Source organism: Manduca sexta, chromosome 15 (assembly GCF_014839805.1).
Source record: "Manduca sexta isolate Smith_Timp_Sample1 chromosome 15, JHU_Msex_v1.0, whole genome shotgun sequence".
NCBI lineage: Eukaryota > Metazoa > Arthropoda > Insecta > Lepidoptera > Sphingidae > Manduca > Manduca sexta.
In genome coordinates, this window is record NC_051129.1 from 13,641,477 (window position 1) to 13,668,778 (window position 27,302).

The 27,302-nt window shown below is 36.5% G+C and overlaps 1 protein-coding gene across 3 annotated transcripts in view; it reads left to right on the forward strand.

Annotated features, from left to right (window-relative positions):
• The window catches only part of LOC115447892 (mitochondrial cardiolipin hydrolase), a 165,430-nt gene that overhangs the window by 66,647 nt on the left and 71,481 nt on the right, over window positions 1-27,302 (forward strand). For 2 of the 3 annotated variants that reach the window (XR_005112391.1, XM_030175181.2), the window contains one exon: window positions 13,822-13,863. The exons of the other annotated variant lie outside the window; for it this stretch is intronic. The gene's annotated coding sequence lies outside the window, so the exon portion shown is untranslated. The remainder of the gene's footprint in view (window positions 1-13,821; window positions 13,864-27,302) is intronic. 3 annotated transcript variants of the gene reach the window in all.

Below are 27,302 nucleotides of genomic sequence, written 5' to 3' on the forward strand. Positions count from 1 at the left end.
TACTTCAAATTCCAGTCGGTCACGTGACACTGTTTGTCAGATAGTACCACGTGACCGCTAAAACGGTCTTAATAAGCTTTTTGAATCTATTAATCTATATACTATATTAAAAAGAGAAGAATTTGTTTGAACACGCTAATCTCAGAAACTACTGCTTCTTTTAATATTTAGTGTTGGATCGCTCATTTATCAAGGAAAGCAATCGGCTATATATCATCGCGCTATGATCAATAAGAGCGGAGCATTAATAAAAAATGTTAAAATTCAGTAATAAAATCGTAAGACGTAATGTTTTGCAAACAAAACTCGCCCCGAGAATAAACAATATTATTTACTTTAGATCGTAGCAGTATTACAGACGCATTGCCACAAAATAACACTCATCCTCCCCAAGAAATGTCTCTTCAACGCATAAAACCTAACAGTATTCTTTGTAACCAAATAAATAGTGGAGTAATCACATAAGCAGCCAATGGCAGATAGCCAGAGCTTCCCCTACACATTTGCACATGCGATGTCTCTTAGTAAAACATGTTAGGGTGTTTTATGTGTTGGCCAGTGTTGCCAGATCAATTTTACAAATGCCCGGCTTTGTTGCATTGCAATAGCTTTTGTGGTTTAACTTATATACTGCATCGTCTGGGAGTTGATTTATATAGTCGTTGTAAATTGTACTATGCATATATACTGCACAAAGGAATATTAAAATTTTGCAATGAAGGTGGTGTATGAGTGCTCAACACTATATAGAATAATAGCTTTTGCTCACGGCTTCGCCCGCGTGAAGGAGTTTTCCGGGATAATTTTTTTCTAACTTACTTGATATGTATCGTTATATTATGACCAAATTACACAAAATCATTATAAATTGTAGCCTATGTGTTATTCTGATGTATAACCAATATTACTGTAAAGTTTCATCCAAATCCGTTAAGTAGATTATTCGTGAAAGAGGAACAAACATACATCCATACATCCATCTTCACAAACTTTCGCATTTATAATATTAGTAGGATTGTCGTTCTAGTAGAATAATTTAAAGGTAATCGTTCTTTCGACATGTCTGATACAAGAAATAGTGATACCAAGTTAATACTGCAGCAGCCGATTGCAAACCTAACCTCTTGTTTAAAAGAAGGTAGGAAACATTTTCCTTGAGATTACTTTTTATATTAACGATAGAGCTTCTAAAGCTTATGAAGTGATGTACATAGATCAGTAATATCAAACTACCCTTCTCATGTTCTACGAAACCTCTTTCAATACACTAAAATAGGAGACGCTATTCTCTTTGCCAAACTCTCCGAAATGTAATATCGTGGTTCAAAAACGTAAGATTGAGATAAAATAATCGAGAGCTTTTTATTCCTAAGGCGTCGTATTTTTAATTACCGCGCCAATATTAATTACCATAGCGTGACGTAGTGAAATTTTCGGCGCACCGTTCAGAACGAAGGCTCGTTTTGACAGAAATGAAAAACGGGACATTCCGCCAAAAGCGGAACATTTGGCAACACCAGTCCCGGGGTACAATTTACGTGATTGATTTAGATACGAAACTCGAGAATTATGAGCCTCCGCAGTGCACTTATAACAAGCAATAAAATACTGTGTGTAATTTAGAAATGGATGCACCATTTTAGTGGCCTCGGGGACTGTTATAGCCCTCTAGGTACAAACTCATAACGAACAATATGATGAAAAGTGTTTCTTATTCTTAACAATATAAAGTTCGGTTCGTTGTAACAGCTGTTAGCTACGAAACAGATGAAATTGTCTAGCTCCAGATTGGTACCACGAACAGTTCCATTTCTTATGAATTCTTCTTTAAGTTTCTTCGACAGCATTAATATTATTGTACGGTAACTTTTCTCTTGTTATTTAGAGTTCGTTATTAATCTTACTGAACGAAGTTCGCGTAATTTTGTGTAATGAATGTTTATTTCATTACTCCTTTGGAGATTCCGAAGAATTTCGATTCACATTATTTTTCTCGTACGAAGCTTCAATATAATATTCTATGCTATGTTTGATTTATACGAAGACCTACTTTACTTACCTATTTTTAACGTTTTCCTTTAATCTTTAAATAGATCTAAAATCTATACAGGTTCATTTTGATATTACGTATCGAAATAAAACCAATTACTCGTCATCACCTCTGCTAAGATCGTGTTAAAAAAAAAAGAATATTTTCGCCAATAATTCGGTTTTAATTTTATGTTTTATGATCATTTTGCATGGTAGTGCATATATGACATATGCGTGAATGTATTGTTGACTGAAAGTAGGATGTTGGCGTTCCCAAAGAATTCTTTTAGAGTAGAAGTAACGCGTGTAATTATAAATCGTTTTTATTGATATAAATTTTTTTCGAAACTTACACTTTTTTTATTTTACATAAAGTGTTATTTTCAGGTAGACAAGTATGTGGATTCATTTAGTAACGCAACGACAAAATGACTACATGGATGTTACCTAACGTTATTTTTTAATAAACTTGTAACTACGCACTATAAATATCTTAAACATGTATATATCTGTATGTATAGCTGTTGATAACTAAATTGGGTCTAATGTTCTCCATAGATATTTTTAATAGAAGCTAATTAGTAATAAATAATGATTTAAAAGCATATCTTTTTCTCATGTTTTAATTATTGTTATCGCAGATTGGTCTATTTACATACTTAACTAATTCAGGAAATGGATAAGATTTATATAGAGTCTTCGATAAATTTATATACAAAAATACAAATAAAATGTTACATTAATTGCATTACAAATTAGAGATGTATTCATATCGATTAAATTATCCATTAGGATATCTACTAATCGTAGAAAGTCCTAATTATAATTTGATAAAGTATGCCGCCTCAGTGAATCGTATACAAATTAAGATAAGCAGAATTGTACATAATTACGTTCGTTTTGATAGCCAGTGGAGAAGGTCCCTGGACAGAAGACGATGGTATTTTTGTTAATGGTATCTCATTAAATATTATAAATTTGTTATTTGTTTTGTCTCTCTTTCGCGCAATATTTTCATAGTTTATAGCCTGATGTCCTATAGCCCTACTTCTCATAGAACTTCTAGATCCAAATACACAGACAGAACCTTAAACAAAATTTAGTATTCCCTAAAGATTTAAAAAAAACAACGCGACGATTGCGCAAACGTTACGTCACAGTGGCGAGTGACGTCAAACGGGACGCCATCACGGCTTATACAAACGCCTGGAAGACAATCCCGTTGTAGCGCAAAGGAACGCCTGTAGCGAACAAACGTTATAAACGAATCGGTCGGTTTAAACTGTCTAAACAGAATTGCAATTTCTGGATGTTTGAAATTACGTAATTTGATAACTTGAGAGTATGTTTTCGAAAGGTAGTAGGTTAGTATATTTGTTTAATAAAATGACCTTATAAAAGTGTCAATAAAATATCTATGTACTAGTATTAAGGTGGGATGTGGAGAACCGTGTGGAAATTTCAATAGATTTGTGATTTTTGTAACACTTTCTATTATAGATATTTATGTATATACTTTTTATTTGCCATAATTTTTATATCAGCAATATTTTATATACTCACATGTATACTAAGTACATGTTTTAAATTCGTTGTTCCGTCACGATATTCAGTGTAGCTACCCACGGCCAGTAATCACGATAAAGCAATGTTATTTAAAATGTATCCGTCTTGGGATAAACGAGGCCGGTGTGAGTGCCTGTCATCTCCTAAATCCTCTAAATGAACAGCCTTCGTGACGAGTACAGTTACTTTACCGTTCAGAAGGATTACTAGCTTAATGTTTAGTAGTTGTACGTTGACGATAGAAAATTCAACATAAGGCCTAAATATGCATTGACGATGCTAAAAGTATACGAGAAAGCAAATAAACCTCTTTATAACTATTCAAATTTAAAGTTAATGCCGTCATGTATTTAGATATTCTTTAATCTAGGAAAAGCTAGTCGAAACGGATATCAGTTACTTAGTTTTGTGTTTAGTTTTTTTCAACTAGAAGCATGATCACTATTATAGTTTTCGTGACCTGAAATAAATAATAATATTAGCCATGGATTATTGTCTCACTGCTGGGCGCGAACCTCCTCTCCTCCTAAGAAGGTTAAGACCTAAAGCTTCTCACGCTGGCCTAGTGCGCATTCACGACCTGTAGATCTTGAATTAAAAGGATGTATTTTTTGTCTCCTGAATAGACTTGCATAATGAACATATTATTTTCGAATCTCATGACCGTATGGAAATATGTAATATGTCTCGTTTATTCGTAAGCAGCAAATTGTGTGATTACATCACTTGTCTGTTTGTGTTGTATTTGCAATTTAGATTTTTCTGTGTTGTAACCAAACTCTCAGGTTACTTTTTTATTCTATGTATTAAGGATTGTCAACAAAATTAACAATATTACATACAAAAAAGTAATAAAAAAACATCTGAACTATGCAATTTCAATAACAGGTAACCACAACATACGCTACGTTAAAAAAAAATTAACATATAAAAATAAAAAAATCTGATTAACAATATAAATCCATATAACTTATATCTAATTTTAAAGTTGTAGGTAATTATTATTAGAATTCTATGCATCAATATGTTCCAAAACAACAACAGTTTATTTAGATGGATCGCTCGTGATGTTTAAAGATGGACTTATGCTTTAAGCTCCGGTTCTATATTTCTAAATATATTAGTAGTAGACAGACCTATTCAAGTAGCTTAAATTGAATTTTATATATATCGTATGTGGTTTCGAGTTTCTTCGCTCATAGTTTTGAATACGCGCGTACTTTAAGTAGACTAATATTTGGTATTAGCAGTAGTTAAGTCTGATTCTGTTTAGTCAGTAAACATACCAGTCTTTAGTAAACTGAAACTTGAGGTGACAATATTCGACAACCATACGGACATTCGTCGTAAACAGCATTGTAGTAACATACTGAATATAACAGATAACCTAAGAGCAAACTTGATACAATGTGTATATGTAAATGACATTTTTTAATGAGAATATAAGTTTTATTTACATAGGCCCTATGCTAACCCGCATGGGGTCTGTGTTACAGTAACCCAAAACCCCAACGATGTACGAACCGACGTACCGCGGTTGAAAGTATAACGATTATTTATATACAAGGAAAAAATAAAAGGAAACTCTGTACTCGACGTGCACGCGCGGTCGCATCCATTAATTACTTTATGTAACACTAATTGAATCTACGTGTAATGTAAAAATAAATAGTGGGTATTTGAATGTCATTTTGGGTAATGTTTTGTTTTGTATGTCATCGAGAATTTGTGAAATTTATACATTATTCAACTGCCTCGTTAAACTAGTTATTTGGTAAAAATACGAAGGTATTATAAAATGTATTGAAAATGCATCAAAGATATGCCTTAATCGGTCATTACTCTTTTATTTTTTTCGTTTAGCTTGTACATTTATTTTCACATTTTCTTCACGATCGTCATGATAGCTTGGTATGCTTTAGATAGATAAATATACCCTATAGTTTTATGCTACGTATGAGTGGAGTATCTCTCCACCTGTAAAGCCGTCACTGTTAAGTCTTCAAAAACGTTACCTGTCATTTCAACCCGAATTTATTTGGGATTCATACATTAATAAGGTGTTTGTCACGTCATCAAAGTCGAGGCAATTTGTAAAGGGACGAATTATATAACTTGCCGACGACACGCACACAAGTACACAGCGAGTCTTCTGTAGCCTTCCTCGTTTTGGCGCGCCGGCTGGGTCGAACCCAAGGGCATCAGACAATGTGACTTCCATTCGCCTTTGGCCGGGGGAGGTAAACAAACTAAACGTTCGTATTACTAAATGGAGTGCGGTTTTGCTGCGTGAAAGAGGATTTTAATTAAAATGTCTGGTTTGTCGACAGTGTAAAAATGTTTAGATATCGCCGGTGTTGCTTTGCTCTGTGATGTATGGGCGGTTTTTGAAATGTCTGGATTTTTAGCGCGATGACGTTACGTCACTAAAATAAATTCTGATAACGTGTTAAATATTGTTGATAAGCGAACATTGCCTATAATCGCAAACTAATTTTTTTACTAAGCGTCTCGGATACGTACCACCCTTATCTTATCCCGATTGCTTTAAACATCTTAAATGACAGAATCTTAAGACTGTTTAGACTTTGGTAAGTACTACATGATTTATGCAAAGTCTGGTATTAACTTGTTGCTAAAATGTGATGAAAGTGTCTAGTTAAATCAACTATGAATACTTAATGAAGGTTTTGGTATAGTCTTTTTGGGGCGCGTCGCCGGCGATTTATGTTTCGTTGTGAAGAAAGATTTGTAGCAACCTGCTGTTCACATGATTGTATGGCCTGCTATTTTTTGTCTATAAATATATTAGTTATTATATGGCCTGTAGCCTTCCGCGATAAATAGACTATCTCACATTAAAATAATTTTTCAATTCAAACCAGTAGTTCCTGAGATTAACGCGTTCAAACAAACAAACTCTTCAGCTTTATATAATAGTATAGATATTGATTAGTCGAATGTAAATTTATTACCAACCCAATGTGTGCTGGATATGTCACACCACGTTATCGATTTCGCTGTAGCATATTTAGGACGTGAGATAATTTAAATCCTTGCTTTAGTTTCGAGTTCGGGCAGTCACTATTTTTGACACTTATTCATGTAACGTAGATTACGTAGGATCGTAATTTACTCAATAATGCCCCCTTCATGTAGGACGGAAATAATAATTTAAGCCAATTATAATTGTGCCTACCCTTTCGACGACACATACGTAAACTTGAACATGTATGTCATGCGCATTAACTCGCGATAAACAGACACAACGATGTATCTAGCATCGAAAAACCGGTTGCATACTTCCTTAACCACAAGCGATCCATGAACTTGACTTTGACATCGGCTAATGGTTGCCGTAACGCAACGGAGTATTCGGCAGCTCTTGAACGCTCTCGTACGCTCGTTTATTGACCTTGACCCTAAGCATACGCTCGTCGTACGTGGTGGTAATGTACAAATTGTTGGTGGCAGAGTATGCGATACATTACTTTGTCTCGGACTGGCTATGGATTTGGAATAGCGAGTTGCGTTCCGGGGTCAGGCCGGTCAGAACTCTGCGATCGATGATGGATATTTTGTTTTATTTGTATTGTACTTGCTCAGTACTCAGATGCAGTGTAAACTTAGTTCTTGTGTATGGGAATTTGTATCATACAAAGTAATATAAATGTACTCTTACATTTACACATTAGTTATAACTCGTCCAAAGTCCTTAAAGCGGGGAAATAGTCTTCTAAGCTAATACAAAGAGATTCTGTTTCATCATTTTTAAACCTAACAGTGTATGGTACTCCCTTATTATAAAATAGAAGTAAACCAGTTCGTACCACTCTTGAGTCCCAAAGACGGCACTGCGAACATACGCATATCGTTGACCTTTTGTCCGACTGCGTTCAGTACACCGATCACGTAGTTAATCAAAATACATTTTGGGCGTGTCAATGATAATTCTTATGAGGATTTATGTTTGCGTCTGTGTGTTTTTAGACAATTTTCAAAACTATGTGATTGTGATTGAGTTACGGTGTAGCCTTCCAAGTAGTCTTCCGGTAGATTGATTTTGTCGGGTGAGAGAGATTTCGGATGTCTAAAAATATATGTTCTCAATATCTAATGCCATTACATTTTTTCCAAATTTAGAAGCGTTTACATACGATTCTTCTGTATTTGCGATTCGTTGTGACTTTAAACCATCAGATAACTGATTGTAGTGTATGATTCACCTCGTCATAACACATTAACTACCATTTATTGACATAGCTATTCTTGTACAGAAAAAATATCAAAATATTATTTCCGATCCAATTGTCCATTTCCTTCAACACAACTCTACCAGATTTTCCAACAACCAAACCACAAGGGAATTCAAAGCAAACAACCAATATCAATCAACATTAGCATGATTTGCATCTGACACGCTGTGATAACGGATAACAAACAACAGTTAATGTCCAAAGTGCGGTCGTACATCGCCGGTGGACCGTCGTAAACTCCATCCCCATTAACACCTCCCCCCTTATCTATCTGGCTTGTTTATTGGGATACCTACTGAGTTACTGCTGCTTCCGTGGTTAGGTCTTGTGAAAGTTATGATTTGTTAATTTTCGATTGAGGTTTAGTAATAAATATTTTATTATCTTTTGTATTCGAGTGAAAGTTCGTGAAATGAAATTTCTAGTAAACATTTTTCTGAGATAAAAAATAGCTATAATGTAGTTTTTGAGTTGACTTTGAAGTTCGAACAATTATTTCCATTAATCTTTATAATATTAGTAGGATTACTGTAACGTGTTAAAATACCTAGTACTGAGTAAGAACTGCTGCCTGTAAATAATAACAATACCAAAAGAGACCTCGATGTTTGCCCTTCATTTTATAAGGCACATGTTTACCACTATTTTCCTTATTTAAAGAGATCTAAATCTATATTGCTTTATATGTAACAATATCGTCGGTAATTTTGATCACATTAGTGATATTAGTTCATCTCACAGTCTCCTTATTGTTAGCTCGTATTTAGTTTTTATAACTCCAAATGGACCTATAGATCTTTTTGTAGCGTATATAACATACTTCGTAATTTAATTCAGTAAATGATTGCTTGTGTCTTAAATAAATAAATAAAATATCATTGAATTACGTTAAAAACCAGTAATATAAATACATCTCTTGAGTAGACGCAAGAAAGACTAAACATTGTAAACCTTGAAACTAGTATCGCTATTTCCACGCAGACAGTCTTGAGTCATGTTTCTAAGTAAAGTAGCAATAGTTTCAAAGTACAAATTGTATTTATTACGTTAACACACAAACTTTAACACTAAGAAAACGCGTTAGCTCGTTTCTCATGCTAATTCCATCCACGCTAGCTTGCCAAACAGTTTTTGTCTAGTTTTTTCTAAGAAAACGAGTTCGGTGCACTCACCTTGGTGGCGCCCTCTGTGTTGGAAATTCGATTTTTAAATAAAAAACATTCAATTCCCACACCATCACGAAGTACGCTAGCGACGTCCGGCCGTTACGCGAATTGTCTTATATTGTGGTTTATATGCGACGCTTTACGCTTGTAATACTTAGGGTTGAGATTTACTTGAAAACCTTTTTGTGCGTTGCCGTGGTCTTTGAGATGAACAAATATTTAGAAGAGGCTTTTAAACTAATTCTCTTTTCATCTCGTCAATACCTTTAGATGGCTTCATAAGATCATTTTGAAATTGAACAAATGTTAGATTAATCAGCGCTGATTATAATAGATAAGTAATCATACTATTCTTTGTATACTTAACGACTAGTCAATGATAGAATGAATCTTGATATATTCTTAATATAATATTTTCAAGCCAGCTCCTTTTTTTGACCTTACCCCAATAGATTGAAACATGATGTACCGTCAAGTTAAATTGAAATTAATTGCTTCCAGTCTCACCACGAACGTTACAGTCCGAGGATTATTTTCACAATTTTAAAAACAGAAAGGTGTTTTTCTAAGCGCCATTATGTTTTCTTTTTTATTAAGTCACGCTAATTCATAACGTTTAACGGTCGGACCGCTTTAGATAATATCTTTGGAATATTTTTTTAAACTGATTATACGTTTGATACACACTAATTTTGGAATGTATTGTGCTGTGAGGAATGAATGTACGTGATACTGGAACTCAGGAATTTATTAGTCTAGGCTGATTAAAATGTATAGTGTGGGTGTTTTTTAAGGCTGATACGTGTTCCGCTAAGATTCATTCAGAACTATTGACCTTTTCATTCGCATGCATGAAACTAACAAACGCAGTCAACTCATGCACTACAAAGAACAATTCCACAAACCCATACGAAACAAATAATGCAACACACAACAAAACGAATTTATAATAGTTGATAATCTCGAAAATCGCAAGGCGAACGACCGCATTGGGCATAAAATTGTGATCCGCAAGCGCGCCTGCATTGCAGCAAAGTGGGCGGCGCGGTCCCGGCCCGCACTCCTGCAAAATGAGTTTGCGCTACACGTATGCGGGGACGCGGCTGCGTTCGGGAATCATATAGTTTTAGGGAAGATTAGGTTCTGGTGTCAGGTTTGGCTAGTCAATTGGTATGTGTTCATTTGGTTGTTATTTATGCGAGGAAAAGTAAACTAGTAAGTACATAAGTAACTATATTAAATGAGGTGGCCTTAAAGGCTTTATGGAAAGAGATATGAGGAAGAACGGTTCTTTGCCCATGGCTCACTGACAAGCCTATTGGTTACTGGTGGATATGGGTGGTCAATGTAAAAAAATGCAATTAAGTGTTAATGAAACCGTGAGGGCGAGCCCTCCAAACCCGAAAGAACCTGTAAAATACTTCAATGGATACGGAAATTGAATCTAAATCTATTGCCAAAAATGATAAAAATATCGTCAACTAAACATACAGACAGAGTTTCATATTTCTACGTGTATAGGCGTCATGCGGCGGCGCCGCCCACGACATTACGGAAATTATATCGATGTAGTGCAATGCGATGGGTTTTACCTTCGATTCCGTTTTTTGTTTAATGACTGTGACATTCGCCGAATTGGGTGGGTTGATGATTGGCCGTGATTAGGTCCATTGGGGAGTGAAGAATGTTTGCTCGGAATGCATGGAGATGCATAGTAAACTAATTCGTTGGCACTCCATACATATGTTTACCATAGAGTTTTTAAATCTAATAGGACTCTTGGTATTGTTGGTAGCAATGGAAAACTATTGGCGAGTTTATAGGTAAAAATATTATCGTAAATTTTTTTCAGACTATGAAATTCTTGGGGAATCCTCTGTATGTAGGCCTGAAACTTTTCTATAATATTATGACTAAACGTGACGAAAATTCAATATCCACCGACGTCACCTATGTCCACTTGTGCACGGGCGATCGGACGTGCGTCAGATAGTTGCCAATCCGCGGTTATCGTCGGCACGCTAATATCGTTCAACCGAGCGATACCGCGCCGTCGTTATGTTTGCGTTTGATAATTTTATGAGCGATCAATTTTTTTCGTGCACGCCGAAAATAGCGTGAGGTCTTCGCACCGCATTATTTATGTATCTACCTGTTTGATAACGTTTTCGAGAATTTCATGTGAGGTATGTTTGGTAAAACGTGTCCTGTGTTTATTTTTTAGGTTTATATTCATCGTAATACTAGTATTTTTATGTGGAAGTCCGTATGAATAGTGCTGCAGTGGCAAATGGTCCATACACCCCGATTCCTACCGGATTCTCTTTACATACATACATACATAACATCACGCATTTTATCCCCGAAGGGGTATGCAGAGGCGCAACTAGGGCACCCACTTTTCGCCAAGTATGTTCCGTCCCATGATGTGATAGGGGGCGAGCCTATCGCCATATCGGAAATTCCAGACTCCGGGCTGATACTGAGCAGAAAAACCCAAATATCACTTTGCCCGACCCGGGATTCGAACCCAGGACCTCAGAGCGCTATTGTACCGGACATGCAATACAACTACGCCACCGAGGCAGTTTTTAGGTTTGTATTCATCGTAATACTAGTATTTTTATGTGGAAGTCCGTATGAATAGTGCTGCAGTGGCAAAAGGTCTATATAAACCGATTACTGTCGGCTTCTCTTTATGTAGTTATAATTATCATTAGAACAAATTGCAGACCACATATATACATATTAGTATCTATATGTTGTGTCGGGGTACCTTTCGGAAATTTCACCTTTCGCCAATGTAGTATTGCATCCAATGTGTTGTAATTTGAAGGATACTACAAACTCTACAGTGTGGAGATGTTATATCTATAATTGTACTGGGTGATGTGTGTACTCGATATTGAATGAATCCTTTCTAGCAAAAATTCGGACACTGCGGCAAATCTCAACGGAGATTAGGTGCGCAGGCGATATTCTCTGTTTCTTCACTCTCATAGTCCGGTGACATGGTAATCCGACATGACCGGAGAGATCAAGCGTAGGACCAACGGCTTAGGACACGGGGGTATCCCACCGGTAACTTCCTGGCTCTAAGCTGCGACTGAGTAATTTTAAGATGGAAGAACTCAGTCACAATAGTTTTTGGCTCGACCCGGGATTCGAACCCAAGACCTCACCGTAGTTGTTGTACTCGTACCGTGCACACATACAACTCGCCACCGAGACAGTCATATACGCATAATTTGTCCAAAAGTTTCTAGTATTAGTAGTTGTGCTTCGCTGTGTACAATTATGAGTCAAATTATGTGAACTTTAAGATAAAAATAGAATATAAAAATAGACAATTAAGGTACGCAATAGTTTGAACAGATGTTATTCGCACACCGTTACATCGTATGAACGCAAACCTAACTAAATATAACTCGTCTTTAATTTAACATTGCAAGTTATATTTAACTGTAATAATTAACGGCATTATTATGCGTTATTACTGCGTTTAATTGCGTTTATTTCTCACTGAACTGTCTTTCGGTAAATCGGTCACACGTTAAACTTGCACGCGGGAACAATTCTATTTATATTATAATCCTGTCGTAATACTATTTTCTATCTTAAAATAGGAATAGCAAGGTGCATTCTCGTGTAATTCATCAGATAATAGTCGAGATATTGTAAGCAGTCGTATATTTTTATGTTTGCTCATCGCTCGAGCTTTGATTTCCTCATTATACGTCCACCAGCGTAAGATGATCCTAATTTTGCCTGAAAATAAACATTTTATCCAAAGCGGAATAGTAATAGTGTAGGTCGCGATAAATTGGTGCCCAGAACCGTGGAAACTTCTCAGTGATCCGTCAAGTACACGTAACGTCTCGTGTCTAGATAACGTATCTGACGTTAGGCGAGTAAATTTAAATTTAGAACATTTTTTCAAATTTGGAATAATGAATATTTTTTTTGTTTTATTTTTAATTTTATGCATGAATATAATAGGATTTGCGTTTCACTGAAAAAGTACATAATATTTATTTAAACAGTTTCAAACTCATGTCTGCAACTAAGCACACAAATTACATAACGCTAAAAATATTTATTTTGTAGAACAATAAACATAAACATCAATAGTGTCATAATGATAAGACTCCGATACGTAAAACTGGAACAAAACAAAACCACACAAACAAATCAAAAGCGATGTTTGTCGTTAACAGAGCATCGAACATCACACATTTATGGGAAACTGTTTTATTTGTGGACCCTTGATATCGAATAACTTATGTATCCCATTAGGAATTAGTGCCCAATAAATGTATAATATGTTTCGATGATTGCAGTTACAAAACGTTGATTATGCAATGGTAATAAAAATAAGATTGATAACATAGTTGTTAGTAATAAAGTTTGACGATTAGGTAACTGCTAGTTGTAAAAAAAGTATAAAATTTGATGAACCGTTGCCAAGGGCGATAAGCGGTCGCCGATCGATTAGCGAGTGACGATACGGTTGTCTTCGAGACGACACAACGGATTTATAGTGGGTTTGTTCGTGGTTTTACCCGAGATAAAACTTTCGATGGCTAAGTAAACTATCGTATCTAGGAAATTAGCGATACTCATTTTTAGCGTTTCGGTATTTAGGTTTTGTTTCCTATCAAACAGTTAATTAAGTCGTGCTTTTTTCCAGTAATAGCTGGTCTTGGCCGCGGTGGGCCGTCATAGGTCGTGCCTGGTCAAGTATGTGGTCATGCCACTGTATCCGTGATGCTTGTAGGTAATATATTTTTTTTTTGTCGCAGGTCCATCGAGTTCAGTAGCCGATAAACACGCACCGATAACACGTAAGTCTGTTGCTATAACGTTTGTGTAATATCTATGACGGTGTGTTAAGCACCACTAGTTGGGTGTGGAACAAACTGCCGAGACAAATGTCCGCAGATTCAAATCACAAGGGCACACACCTCTGACTTTTTTTAAAATGATGTGTGTACTCTTTTTGAATTATCGCTTGCTTTCACGGTGAAAGATAACATTGTGAGGAAATCTGCATACCTGAGAAATTCTCTATAGGAATTTTAAGGGTGTGTGAAGTCTACCAATCCGCACTAGGCCAGAGTTGTGGACTAAGGTCTAATGCCTCTCAGTAGAAGAGGAGGCCCATGACCAGGAGCGGAACAGTACATAATACAGGGTTGATATTATTATTGTACGGAATGTGTTAGAGTATTGGTGTTTTCTCATTGCTTGCTTACGTTGAACCGTCATTGATTAATACACAACGTTTTATACGATGTTAAACGTGATGATTTTCGTTTTGATTTTAATATAATAAAGAATCTAACTTGTTTGATAGTGAACTTCTTGTTTATTTATAAGTATCGTATGTTCATAAATCGATGTACCAGAAGCTATAAAAAATACCCTGAAGCACTCCTTAAATTCCTTGAACACTTCCATTAAGTTTATCTACTATCTGTAAAAAATAATTCGAATTGTTATCAACTAATGTTTATCTAAAAAACTTCAAACAAAGCAATTTCTATTGATATTAGTAGACAAAAGGCGGAGGAATGATCGTCCGTGGCAACATCCGCGTGCATCGCGTATCAATCTGATGACGAAACGGTCTAGACGAAATAATAGATTAGTTTTTATAATCTTTTGTTATAAGCAATTTTGAATGTTTATTGATATGAACTGTCGAAATTACCGGCTAGATAGGTATAGTCTAGTGGGGAAATATGTTTTTTGTGACGAGTTGCTTGTCTGATAATGATTTGTGAAGTATGGCATTTTGGACTACATTAAAAAGCATTTTACAGTGCTAAATGAAACCACAAACTTATCTTCTTGAAAATAACATTTTACAATAACTGATGTAAAATAAAAAGTGTAAGTTCCGAACAAAATAAATATCAATAAAGAGTAATTTTAATTTTACACTTGAGGTCTTTATTTCTACTCTAAGAATATTTGTCGCAGCGGCAACATCATACTTTCAGTTAGAAATACACTCACACGCCGTATTAGCACTAAATTATAAAATAATAATAAAAAAAAAACAGAGAAAGAAATCCAGAATTTTTGATGAAAACATTCGCCATTCGTGGACGATTTTTGGCACAATGTTAGTTAGTAGATGTAAAGATGATTATGTGTTCCATTTATTAACGCAATGTAAAAATAACTCTGTATATATTGGAATTAGGCATATTATAATTGTTTTGTAATTACTCTGGTTACAATGTTCACAAAACCTAAATCCGTAAGCATATCGCTTAGCGACAGAGATGATGACACGAATCTTCATATCCAAAAGAACCACGTAGTAACTGAATAGCTTGTCAAGTTTAATATGAATTTAATAGTCATAAAATGCAGTATCACCTTGATATTTTTAACTTGTCAATATGTCGTAGGTGGATACGAAAATAGACATCGAACCTTGTACCAAATGTTGCTCAATTTACACATGCCGTTACTGTGTATTTTAGAGTCATAAATGTCCACCATATCCGAATTGGCTGATGATTTTTAGCACTAATATATTAGCGGATCAGTCGCCCACGCTCTAGATTTGTATAAACACTAATAGTATGTGGGTGGATTGAATGCATAATATACTTTATGATTAATCACTTTCAAAAAGATAATATGGTATCATCTGAAATTTTGCTTCGTGACATGGAATTACTAGTACTTCATTGCAATAATGTTTGAAGTCTTAAATGTTTTTAAGTTAAATAACTTTTTATTTTTTTATTAATTAGCAACACTAAGTATGGTTATACTAAGTTTTCTCTCTACTACCTAATACGTACGTACCTTAATAATAATTTATTTCGTGTGTCCTAGTTAATGCTTTCAGGTACACACGTCTGAATATCCTTCAAAATTAAAGTTTGACAACTGTTTACGGTTAAAAAAATAGGTTATATGTAACTGGATAGTATAGTATATGCGTGATCGGCGAACAAACATCCGAACACAATAAAAACTTTCACATTATTAATCAGATACAATCCGCGAACTCCTCAGCTCCGTAACGGTCGTGGCACACATAAATTGTCTACCGTGAAACAGCCTAATTGTTATTGTCGCATATTTTTTGCCACATATATCATGCGATAGTATCGGTGTCGTGATAAATCAGGGCGGCTGCGGATTTTTACCGTTCTGTACATACCCCCATTGTTGTGTGATCGATGGCGCGCCGCGCGGCGTGTGGGGCGGGGGTTCGTACTCGGAAATCGTGCTGTTTCCCCGGTAATGAGGGATGGAAAAAACTAAACCGGTGTACGGATTGCAATAGTTATCGTGGCGTTGGTATCTTTGATTTTTTTTTTGTGACGAGCTAGTTGTTTTTCTTATGGTAATAACTTCGTAGGAGGTCATAGTTATACATCAATGTCTTTTTAACCTTACTGACGCGACATGCAAATCTATCGTTAGCTTGGAGGATGATTTCGTATCGTAAGCAGTTTCAGTGCATTCGACACTTAAAAATTTGTCAGATAATGCACAGTAATATTAATGTTTCGTTATTGTTGCCAGCAATAGAAGTAGACATAAAGATATCAACTACCATGACAGGCTAAAAGAGTATATCCACTAAACTTTACACTAACCCATACCAACGCTATAGCATCGCAATGAACTTAGCTATTGAAATACTCGAGCGACCCTCACGGCCGCACATGCCCGCGTCCAGAGTTCGCGGACTATCTGTATCGGCGATCCGTCCCCGCCACGCACCCGTCACGCACACGCCGGGGGAGCCAAGATTCCCATTAGATAAGTGTCGCGGATTTTTTTTTCGTCGCTTTGTTTTGACGGCACTCGCAGAGGGAGCCATGGGGATTTTAAAATCGCCGCTGGCCGCGAGCCAAATGCGAACGGCCTGTTAAAAGTTTTAATTTGACTTTGGACATGCCAACTTGAGCAAGTTACTTTTTTCTTTGATAGCTTTAAACTGCATAAATGTTGGTTTACTCGATTTTAATGGATTGAGGGTACGGAGAGAGCATTGCGGTGTAGATGTGTCTTGCGCTATTTAAATCATACTTCAGGACATTGTGTGTTTGTGAAAAGAGCAATTCACTACGATTGATTGTACAAGTCTAATGCTTTCATATGTTTACGCGAATGTTGACATTAAAATAAAACTATTTTGCGGATATTATCGCGTTTTTATATTTTGGAGACCGGATGCCGTACTTCAAGACACTGTGAGCTCATTCTGCGTAGATCCGACCACCAACAACAAAAAATTAAAAAATTGTATAATTGTAATATGTAGGTAGTTATTGTAACTTTGACTTTTCGGATGACTAACACCTCAGTCCGCCCCGTGACCACGAAGGCTAAAAACGTCGGAAGGAAATTAGGACAAGTCTACGATATATCGAACATTTCTCGCGATTCCGGCAATACATTACCGTTATACAACTGGCGTAGTACATCCAAAAGTTTTTAAAAATTCATGTTATTTTAAATAACGTACTCCATCATAAAAATCACTTTGAAACATGATAAATTGGCGTCGTCTTATTGGCAAAAATGTGAGAGAAATGATGGCGATATTTCTGCTTGCCCAGTTTGTAAGTCGTAACGTTGTGTGTCTGTATATGATTAGGAAGTTTATACATTATTTATGGCACAACAAAAGCTTATTGCCCGAAGCTCAGCCAAGTTTCAAGAACGTCACGCGTCATCGCTCAGTCTTCTGTTGCGCGTTCCCATTGGTTAAAGTGGTACGTTACGATTATTTTGTCGTGTTATCGTCTATTTGGTCTAGTGTGGCGTTCCAGCTGTGACCTGGTGAGGTAACGATCGGCATTATACATTTTTGTGCTCGGTAAAACTATTGAGGGTAGTATAGCCTGGAATGTTCCCTAACATTGGAGACTTTAGAATATATTAAGATTTGACATATCGTTAACTTAATGTCTTAACCTATAAATATAGAGCAATGCAAGTTTGTGTCCAGCAGTAGACTTTAAAACTCCAAAATACTTTATTATCGTTAAAGATTCAATAAAAGGATAAAATTAACCTCTTATTTGCTGTTTATTTTGTGCATATAAAAAATCGACTTTCCTATTTGACTGCACATTTATATGGCACTGACACCGCAGCAAGTGTCATAACTGTAAAGCAAAAGTCATGACGACTTGAAGTATCTGGAAGTGGCGATCGTGTTCATAATGAGGTTTGAAGAGCAGGCAGCGGAATGAGACCCTCATTCCAATTCGTTTGAAGTGCACACACATAATGTGTCCCTCGCATGTCGTGTGTGAATGGAAACGCGACATCATACCGTGGGGTGAATAAATTCTATACATCTCGCCAACGTACTTTTAACGGTTTCCTAAGTATTATTGCGTGTTTTTGTTATGAAAATGATGGTTATTAGCAATTTCCTATTGGCTCCTTGGTTCACGGGTCGCGGGATGTAGTTCTGGTGCGTCATTTGTTTATCATCTAGATTACAATGGACTGTGACGGGTTTATGAAGCCTAAAAAGATTCGCACTCATAATTGCCTCCTAAGAACTGGTTACATTTCTTGACAATCCAGCTCTCGTGATTTCTCTGACATTATTGCTTGTGGTCTATAATAATATACCTAATTGCGATCAGGCGTCTCAATTGCTTATTGGCCGTCGTTCATAGAAACTATCATATTTATTAAAATTATTCTTTTTGTATTCCTAACACCAGATACTTTGAAGTTTCTTGAAATGTATTCTACGTGTAAAAATATAATAATAACAACAGGAACCCTTCACCCTTCAAACCATTCGAACTCGGATGATCCAATGAGCTGGTATTTCTCCGTAAACCTTTGACGATTGTCTAGTGAGATACACTCGTAAATAGTGTAGTTTGCGAGTCCCGAGGGAGTGTGCTGTGCTGTCGCAGGAACGATCCCTACCAGCTCAATAAGGATAACCGGGGGAAAATGATGTAGAACTTGATTTCAGCTACTGCCGTTGTAGCGAACATTGGGATATCTTCGGGGGATGGTTTATGGCATATGACATTGTTATTTAGTGATGATGTGTTTGCGATGCAGTATTTATGCGACTGCGCGAGGAAGGGATTATGATAACATGCTAAAAGTAATGTTAACAAGTTGAAACAGGTTACTTCTGGGCGGGAAACATTAAACTATTATATAATATATAAAATAATCTTAACATGTCTCCTGTATATGTATGATATTACGCCGTTGTGTTACTTATTAATTTCATTATAATTAACACAATAATTATAATTATGTTAAGTACGTGTTTGTTTTTTTTTTGGTTGCATTTATATTTTTACATACTATCACGTTTTACAATATATTTAATATATATAGTAATAATAATTAAGGGAGATTTATTCCAAAAGAAGCACTTATTAATTCGCACCGGTTACATTTTCAAGTTCCCGAAGTGAGTAGAAATGTTCTGCCGACATACAAAAGCAAACTACGTACCAATCAAAGGTCACATATCGCCGCACACACGGACCGGCCAGCACTCCTGTATTTACTTATTCAGCCGTCGGCCGCAGTAAAAACAATCGTAAACAGCGTTGCGTGTCTACTGCGGCACGTACCCGCCCGTGCGTTTTTATGTCTACGGATGTGTACAATCAAGGCGTACGCGCGTCTGCGGCTTGACTTATTGTATGTGGACTGAATCTTTTTTGTAAGCCGTAGACGCCTCTCAGTCGTACATAAGTGGTTAGTGGTTGGACACTGTGTGATATAGAGTGGCAATGTAGACATATCTGTCTACAGCATGAATGGGCAAGCTCGATTAAGGTAATGGGTACTTACCACAGAAATCAACGCGAAATGTTAGCTTACTGTTTGAATGGTGAGTGATTTTGAAATAAACCTGCTCAGTCCTATAAATGAAATATCACAGTACGGAATATGTGGCGTAGTTGTATTGCGGTACGATTGCAGTGCGAAAAAGGGTCAGGTCAGGTCAGGGTCGAATCTTGTCTGTGTGGTAATAAGCATGCCCTCTATGACCTCATGGAAGTAAATACGCGGTGAACAGTGGGTGCCTTAGTTATGCCTATAGCTACCTCTTCGGGGATAAAGGGGGTGTGGGTATGTATGTGTATCAGTGGTGAAGGCTCCATATAACCTGATTCCCGTCGGCTTCCCTTTATCATTAGAACTATTTGCAGACAGCATTCATGCATATTAGTACCTATATGTTGTGTTGTGTGGGTGTATGTGTGTATACAATTTTCAATATATCAACATTTCTGTTGTCAACAGTACACCGTCCAGGTACACAGGGTCGCGTCGCCTGCATTACGATTGTTGTTTTATTGGTACTAGGGGTCTACACACATTTCCACTTGCCAATTGTGCTGAAGATTTATGTTCGCCTGGTCACTTTGTGTGGCATGTCTTGTCGGGGAGATTGGGAAAGATGGACTATGTTAGTGTAATTTTAAAGAGAGGCAATTATAAGTATAAGAGGACACATGTCTCACAGTAAGACAGTTAATTGATCAGAAATATTTACGAAATTATTAACAGTAATCTATGAATGAAAAGCGTTACTTACGTTACATTGACTGTGTATTTAGTTACTAAGTATGCAAATATAATAGCCCTGCTAAAGGCTTTTGAAAAGCGGATAAGGCTAACGCGGGTTAATTTCCTCAGTGAAAGGAAATAGTCCTAATTAATATACGTGAATGGGTGTCATCCTTGAATTCCCATTGATATCGGCTATTAGCCGGGAATTACTTCCTGAACAAAACCCAGGATACTTAAAGTAATAACAGTCCTGTGATCTATATTGACTCTAACTAAGCGAGGGTCTGTTAATGAAATTGAAAATTTCTAAGTGTAAATATTTGCCTTTTTTGTTTACAGTGAAACTAGAGGTTTAGTTTTTTTAATAAAATAGTATACTACAGCGTGTGATATCTTTTGGCGTTCACTATAAATCGTACGACTTGCTTCTCGCAAACTTCGTAAAAAAAACATTTCACCAATCTCTAGCATAACACAGTGGTCGCAAACATTTCGCGTTCTTATAATTATTCATATTTTTTATTTTGAAAAAAGTACCGAAGCCGTTAAATCATGTACATCGTTTACGTGCTTTATCCATTTTTGTATGTAAATAATTTTTTCCCCGTCCAGGCGCCGCCGTTCGCCTCTTGTTGGCGGTTTATAAATTAACGCATTATTATGTAAATGGGTGGCGTATTGAATAAATTGTTTGTTCCGCCATCTTGCAGGTCGCGGGGTTGGTGGTTAAGTTTTTTTTAGTTTGTCTGTTGATAGGAAAAACTGTATAAAATATGCGGGATTTGAGCCGGCTCGTGGGGTCCGCGATATATGTTATGGATAAGGATTTTTATTACCTCTGATTGTACGCATTTATAACTCAAGATGTATGTAGTTTAGTGAGGAATATAGGTGTCACAAAAAGGCATTCTAATCTTTCGAATGCAGCATGGATTTTCCAATATATATTACATAAAATCATCATATACCTATACATCTTATAGCAGATGGTTAGCTAACGAATATGCAAGTGGTAGTATATCAACTATTACCGCCTCACACAACTGCCACTGTAGTCGACAGTCGTCGTGGGTTCATAGAAGAAAATTAATGAAGAAAACAGAGTTAAGTTCGTGTGCGATAGGTAGGAACTACAGACCGGAACCGAACTGTTTAAACGCCATTATAATTCAGTCTCGTCGCATTAAACAGCCACTAAAGTGGTTCTTTTTGGCACGCCGATAGACGCCGCACGCCCTCAAGCGCTCTGCAAACAAAAAGACAAACACACACTCGGCCGCCTATTCCGGCGCACTCGACATTTGGAGTGTCGTCACGCGCGACTATCCTTTTGTCTCGATCACGGCTTTATCTGGCATGTCGAAGCACTACAATTGAGTGTCGTTTAAGTGGCCCTTTGTGTCGGCTATCGCGACAACTATCGTTGTTATGTTACCCACAATGCGTTAATTATACTAGGCACGGCGACGGTAAACAGATGACGATTGGTTGTTCGATATTATGTCGAAGATTTTGGAATTGCGGTATGAAGATTTATCATTGCGAAAGACATTTTGTTTTTGTTTGTAGATTAAGGGATGATGATATACTATATAGGTATTATTTCTGAAGAATTTAACTAATTGTCGTATAGCGGTCACTTTGTACAATCATTTTTAGATTGTTAAATATAAATAAAAACTACCAAATGATATAATGATGTATAATTGTCCTTCTAAATACATACTAAGAACCCCTTCAAAGTACTCACGAACACTTTAGCATTTTTTTTAATCCCTATCGGCCCACGGAACCCAAAAACAAGGATACTACATCCGACAGGGCGAGCCCGAGGGCGGGTCCAAATTGTCGTAATTGAAAGTTAAAGCGCGTTAATTGACGTAATTACTGTAATACGAACACAATTAAATAGGTTATTATCAATAGGGCAACAAGTATTATCTAAAATTACTTGTGTACTTTTCAAACTTGTTATTATGCGTCGGAAACTTGTTGACGGATCACCGTACGATAATTCAAACCAATGTAATCTTTATTTTCTATTCAATAGAGACGGTAATGGCTTTCTGAAAATCTACTAATGCACTTTTCCGTCAAGAAATTAATTTCAAAACCATACATTACTCTGCAGTTATAATTTTGTTTCAACAACCAGTTTTGGACTTTATCTGATTATTAAAGAGTTGATATTCGTTTTGGCCGGTCGTGTTTATAATTTCGTTCGTGCAGCGGGTCAATTACCTAAGGGCACGTGCACACTGTGTTGAATAATATGTTTGAATTGCGTCTGCGTGTGCACTCTCGGATGAACGTACTAATCGGTGTTAGTTTCGACTCATTATCACACCGCTGGGTGGCCGGTAATAAAAATAATATTTCCTGAAACAAAAAAAGTTTGAATTATAATTAGTTTGTACGTTATCAGGACATTAATGAAAACACGCTTTTGTAATTGAAAAAGTTGCGCCGAACTCATTGGGCGCGGGGTTGTTGAACTTTGTCGGCACGCGGAAAGGCTCCGATTCATTATCAGCTCTCTGATTGTTGTATTACGGTGCCTATTACAACATTTATTGACGGTGTAATGCTTACTCTTATCTTGGTGACATTAGTGGAGATTACCTACGACCTGTTTCTCAACGCTCAAGTGAACGTCAATTAATGCTTAGCATAAATCTTTATACTGATAGTTTCAGAATGTTGAAGAAAAGACGAGTGGTACTCAAGAGTAACAATAAGTTTACGCCTTTACACCAAAGTAGTAAGTAGAGACACAACTAATGCATCCACATTCCGTTGATATAATTTTCATCATAGAATGTAATAACAGAAAAGTCGACTGTCATTTTGTGCACAAATCAATGCCACTCACGTCTACTTCTCGTACCCAAACAGCCTCTCATAGAACAATTAATCCTATCAACCCAAAAACCGACAATCAAAATCCCGTTTAATAATGAAACGCGCAAAAAAACGTATTTATTACTGAACGTGTCTAAATATCGAAGAAGGGGATGGTTTCTTGCGAACCTAAACGTCAGGCCGTAATCTTGGGTTCCCGTTAGTCATCCGGTCTAGGCTAGGCGGCAGGCGCGGATTGACGAGGGTTCACGTATGTCCGCGTTAGATTAATGAATTGCCCACGTTGATGCGTACGGTACCCGTTCCGTGGATTGACTTTTATTTGCTGACTGTACTTTTTTCTTCTAAGTGATGTATGTTTATGTGTCTAATAGTTTATGCGGGAATGCCGAATTAAGATAGTGCTGTTTAAAATGAATTACGCATGTTAAGTTCATTTCAAATCTGCCATACGAGTACGGGTTGTTTTTGGTGTCTATGTGTACGAAATTGCGTTTATAATTAAAAAAAGATGCTGTATTAGATAACGTAGATGAACATAGTTGCGCTTATGATTAGTCAAGGTACATGCGAATATTTAATTAATACTCAAATTTAAAGGTTTATATAACTACAGATATTTTATATTGGATGTAAAATAAATGAGAGTACAAAGTATACAAAGTAGCCAGTTCGGGCTGTCAGGAAAAAAGAAATAAATAAGATGTGTATAATCTTAATAAAGATAAAGAGGAGAACGCGTTGCGATCCTCACCGGAGAGGACGATAAAGGCACTAACCTAGCTAATCTACCAGCCTTTCACTACCCAGCAATGTCTACCCGAAGATATAGTTAATATGCACATTCTTAGCTACCTATAGTTCTTTAAACAAACCGTAATCCTGGCAAGTCCCTAACACATAAAACAACAGATTAATTACCTAAATAGTAGTAATCAAACAACCTCACAAGTAAAAACCTTGCACCTGCCGCTAACCTAATTTCGAAGTGGCAAAAAACCCAAAGTATATAGAATTCTCCGCTAAGGGGTATTAACGAATGTTTAAGGGCTTATTAGGGTTCGGGGTTGGTCGAATGGGGTTGAATTTATGATCACTATCTAGACACCTGTCTGTTTCGACTTTAAAAGGAATGATAGCGAGTTATTAAACTATAGGAGGGTAAGGTGTGGCCTTTTTTGTGGAAATCTAATTAGTGTGTGTTTGGTGTCCTTCAAATTTGTTTTTATAATGTTGGCATTACCCAAGGCCAATGTACAAATGCCTATTGACTTTCTTTTGCTAGTATTCGAATATAATTATAATTAATTATAGCATGAATGTTGAGTGCCGCCTTCCGATTTGAATAAACCCTATGGCCAATGGAATTTACTATCCATAATTTTAATGATAAATAATAAAACACGTATCTAAATGTTCGTATTTCTAATATACTATTTCGAGTCTCATAATGCCCAGCTGAAACACTATGGTACTTTCAATGTGTTACTTACTCCGACGGATTTTTGTATACGAGGAATCTATTAAAATTAAAAGGTATCATGATATCATTAATTATATATTATTGTATTTTGCATATGATATGCATAAATAAATGTATTGTTTGTTGCCTATAGGACGCAAAAACACGTATACATAAATATGCCGCGAATAAATAGTAATGAACACACATTGCACGCAATATTTAGTACATTTACCTCTTGCAAATGCATTCTGTTTGCGTTTAATTGTTATTAAGACTCGGTTGGAACTAACCGCAAGGGTCAATCAATAACATATCAAATGATCGGTTAATAAAAAAGAAATTAATTCAACCCCTGTATTCTTGTGTACTACGGATAATGACCCGTTCGGAAATCGGATACCAATCAATCATTCAATTGAAGATTTAATGACCGCCCAATGAAGAAAAATAATATGTTCACGGATGAATTCCAGAGGGGGTAAGTGAAACTGGTACCGTAGTCCAACGGTTATTATGTTTTAAGACGAAATCATGATTGGAAGAATTGCGTTCTAATGATAAAATTTGGTAACTCCCAAGTCACCTGCGTATAGAAATTTGAAGAACGTGTAAAAAAGAAGTCTTTTATTCCAATACGAAGAACTTTCGGTCGAACAACACAAAATCTTCGCGCAACACAAACGTTTGTACAAGAAACAAAACAATGGACAGACGGACACGCAATAAGGAAGCAGGTGATAACAATTACCGATAGACGCGAGACAAGGGTCCCTACGCACCTTCCCTCGCACCTTGGGGAACATCTGCCGTCATTAAAATGGGCAGTGGCCATCGTAAACGCCTTCGACGAAAGACGAAAGTGCACAGTTTTGTTTGAACGCCCGCAGTTCGATTCATGAATCCGTGTATTGTTACTTCGTCTTTTGTTCCTCAAGCTATGGTCTTCGAGCTAGGACCATTGTCCCTTCATTGTTTACCTTAAGGGCGGCACAAAGGCGAGGTGTCAGTTTTTTTGTTGCGTTTGTCCGTTCTGTATGATAAATGCAATGTATAATTAGAATGCGTTACAATGTATTTGTAAAGATGCTGTTTTAGGTGGGTTTTCAATGAGAAAGTTTGGCTTTTGTCGTTTGTTAGTACATTTTTTGTGTAGTTATATCATAAGATAATTTTGTGGTGGGTACCTGACTAGGGCGATTGTCGTTTTTAAGCTGTAGACAATAGAGGTAAGTATAAAGAGATAATTATTTATGTGTATGCAAGATCTCTGGTGAAGACCACGTGACGACAAGGGAAACGTTGGACATCCATCTCCCAAGTGGACAGACGACTTGAAGGTCGAAGATACTCGCTGGATACCGGCCACTTGACAGGTATCCTGGAAATCTTTAGGGCAGGCCTGTGTTCAGCAGTGGACTTCATATGGCTCATGATGACGATACCTAGTTCCACTATAAGTAGGGTGATACCATATTATCATGTTATAAAATGTCCCCGCCGCGTCTGTCTGTCTGTATAAACGCGATAAACTCAAAACTACCGAACGGATTTCCATGAAATGTTGGTATGGAGATACTTTGAGGCCCTGGGAAGGACATGGGCTACTTTTTATCCAGGAAAAATATATAGCCAAACTTTAGCACGCGTGCTACGCCGCGAACATAAGTTAGTTTACTTCATAATAAATTAAAATAGTTGTAAGAAGAGGAATGTCGCATCGTTAAGCTGGAGACTGCGTAAGGTAATGCACATCCTTGGCAGTTTCCACGACATACTGATTCACTTATAAAACAGTTGCTGTGGTAGTTAAAATTAATATTATATAGATGAAACTTTTACACTATTGCTGTAGTCCGGGCGATACAAAAAAAAATTGGCTATGTCCCTGGTCGAAACAAGTCGTATCATTATGAGTAAAAGGAGTATCCCCAGATTGTTCTAGTTAAACACTGAAAATAGATATACCCTGATCTGGATGCAGGCAGATTCCAAAAGATTTTTAAATGTTGGCAGAAGCTTTTCTCAAGCAGTGGACATCCTGATGGTAATGATAATAATTGTCGTAGATAGGATAATAAAAAATACGTTATTAAAGTATACTGATATTTAAAAAAAAAACTATTTTTTACCAGTTACCATCTGAATATCGCAAATGTATATTGAATAAATCAGTAATTAGAATGTTTTTAGCATTAAGACTGTTTTAAATTGAATTTTATTTGTTGAATATGTTATATCTATACATATAAAAAGTCCCTTTTCTGTCTGTCTATGTAATATCGATTTTCTCAAAATCTACTAAACTGAAATTTGGTATGGAGATAGTTTAAGACCCTGGGAAGGTTAATGGCTACTTTCCATCTTGGCAAAATATATAGCAGTATTTTTATCCCGGAA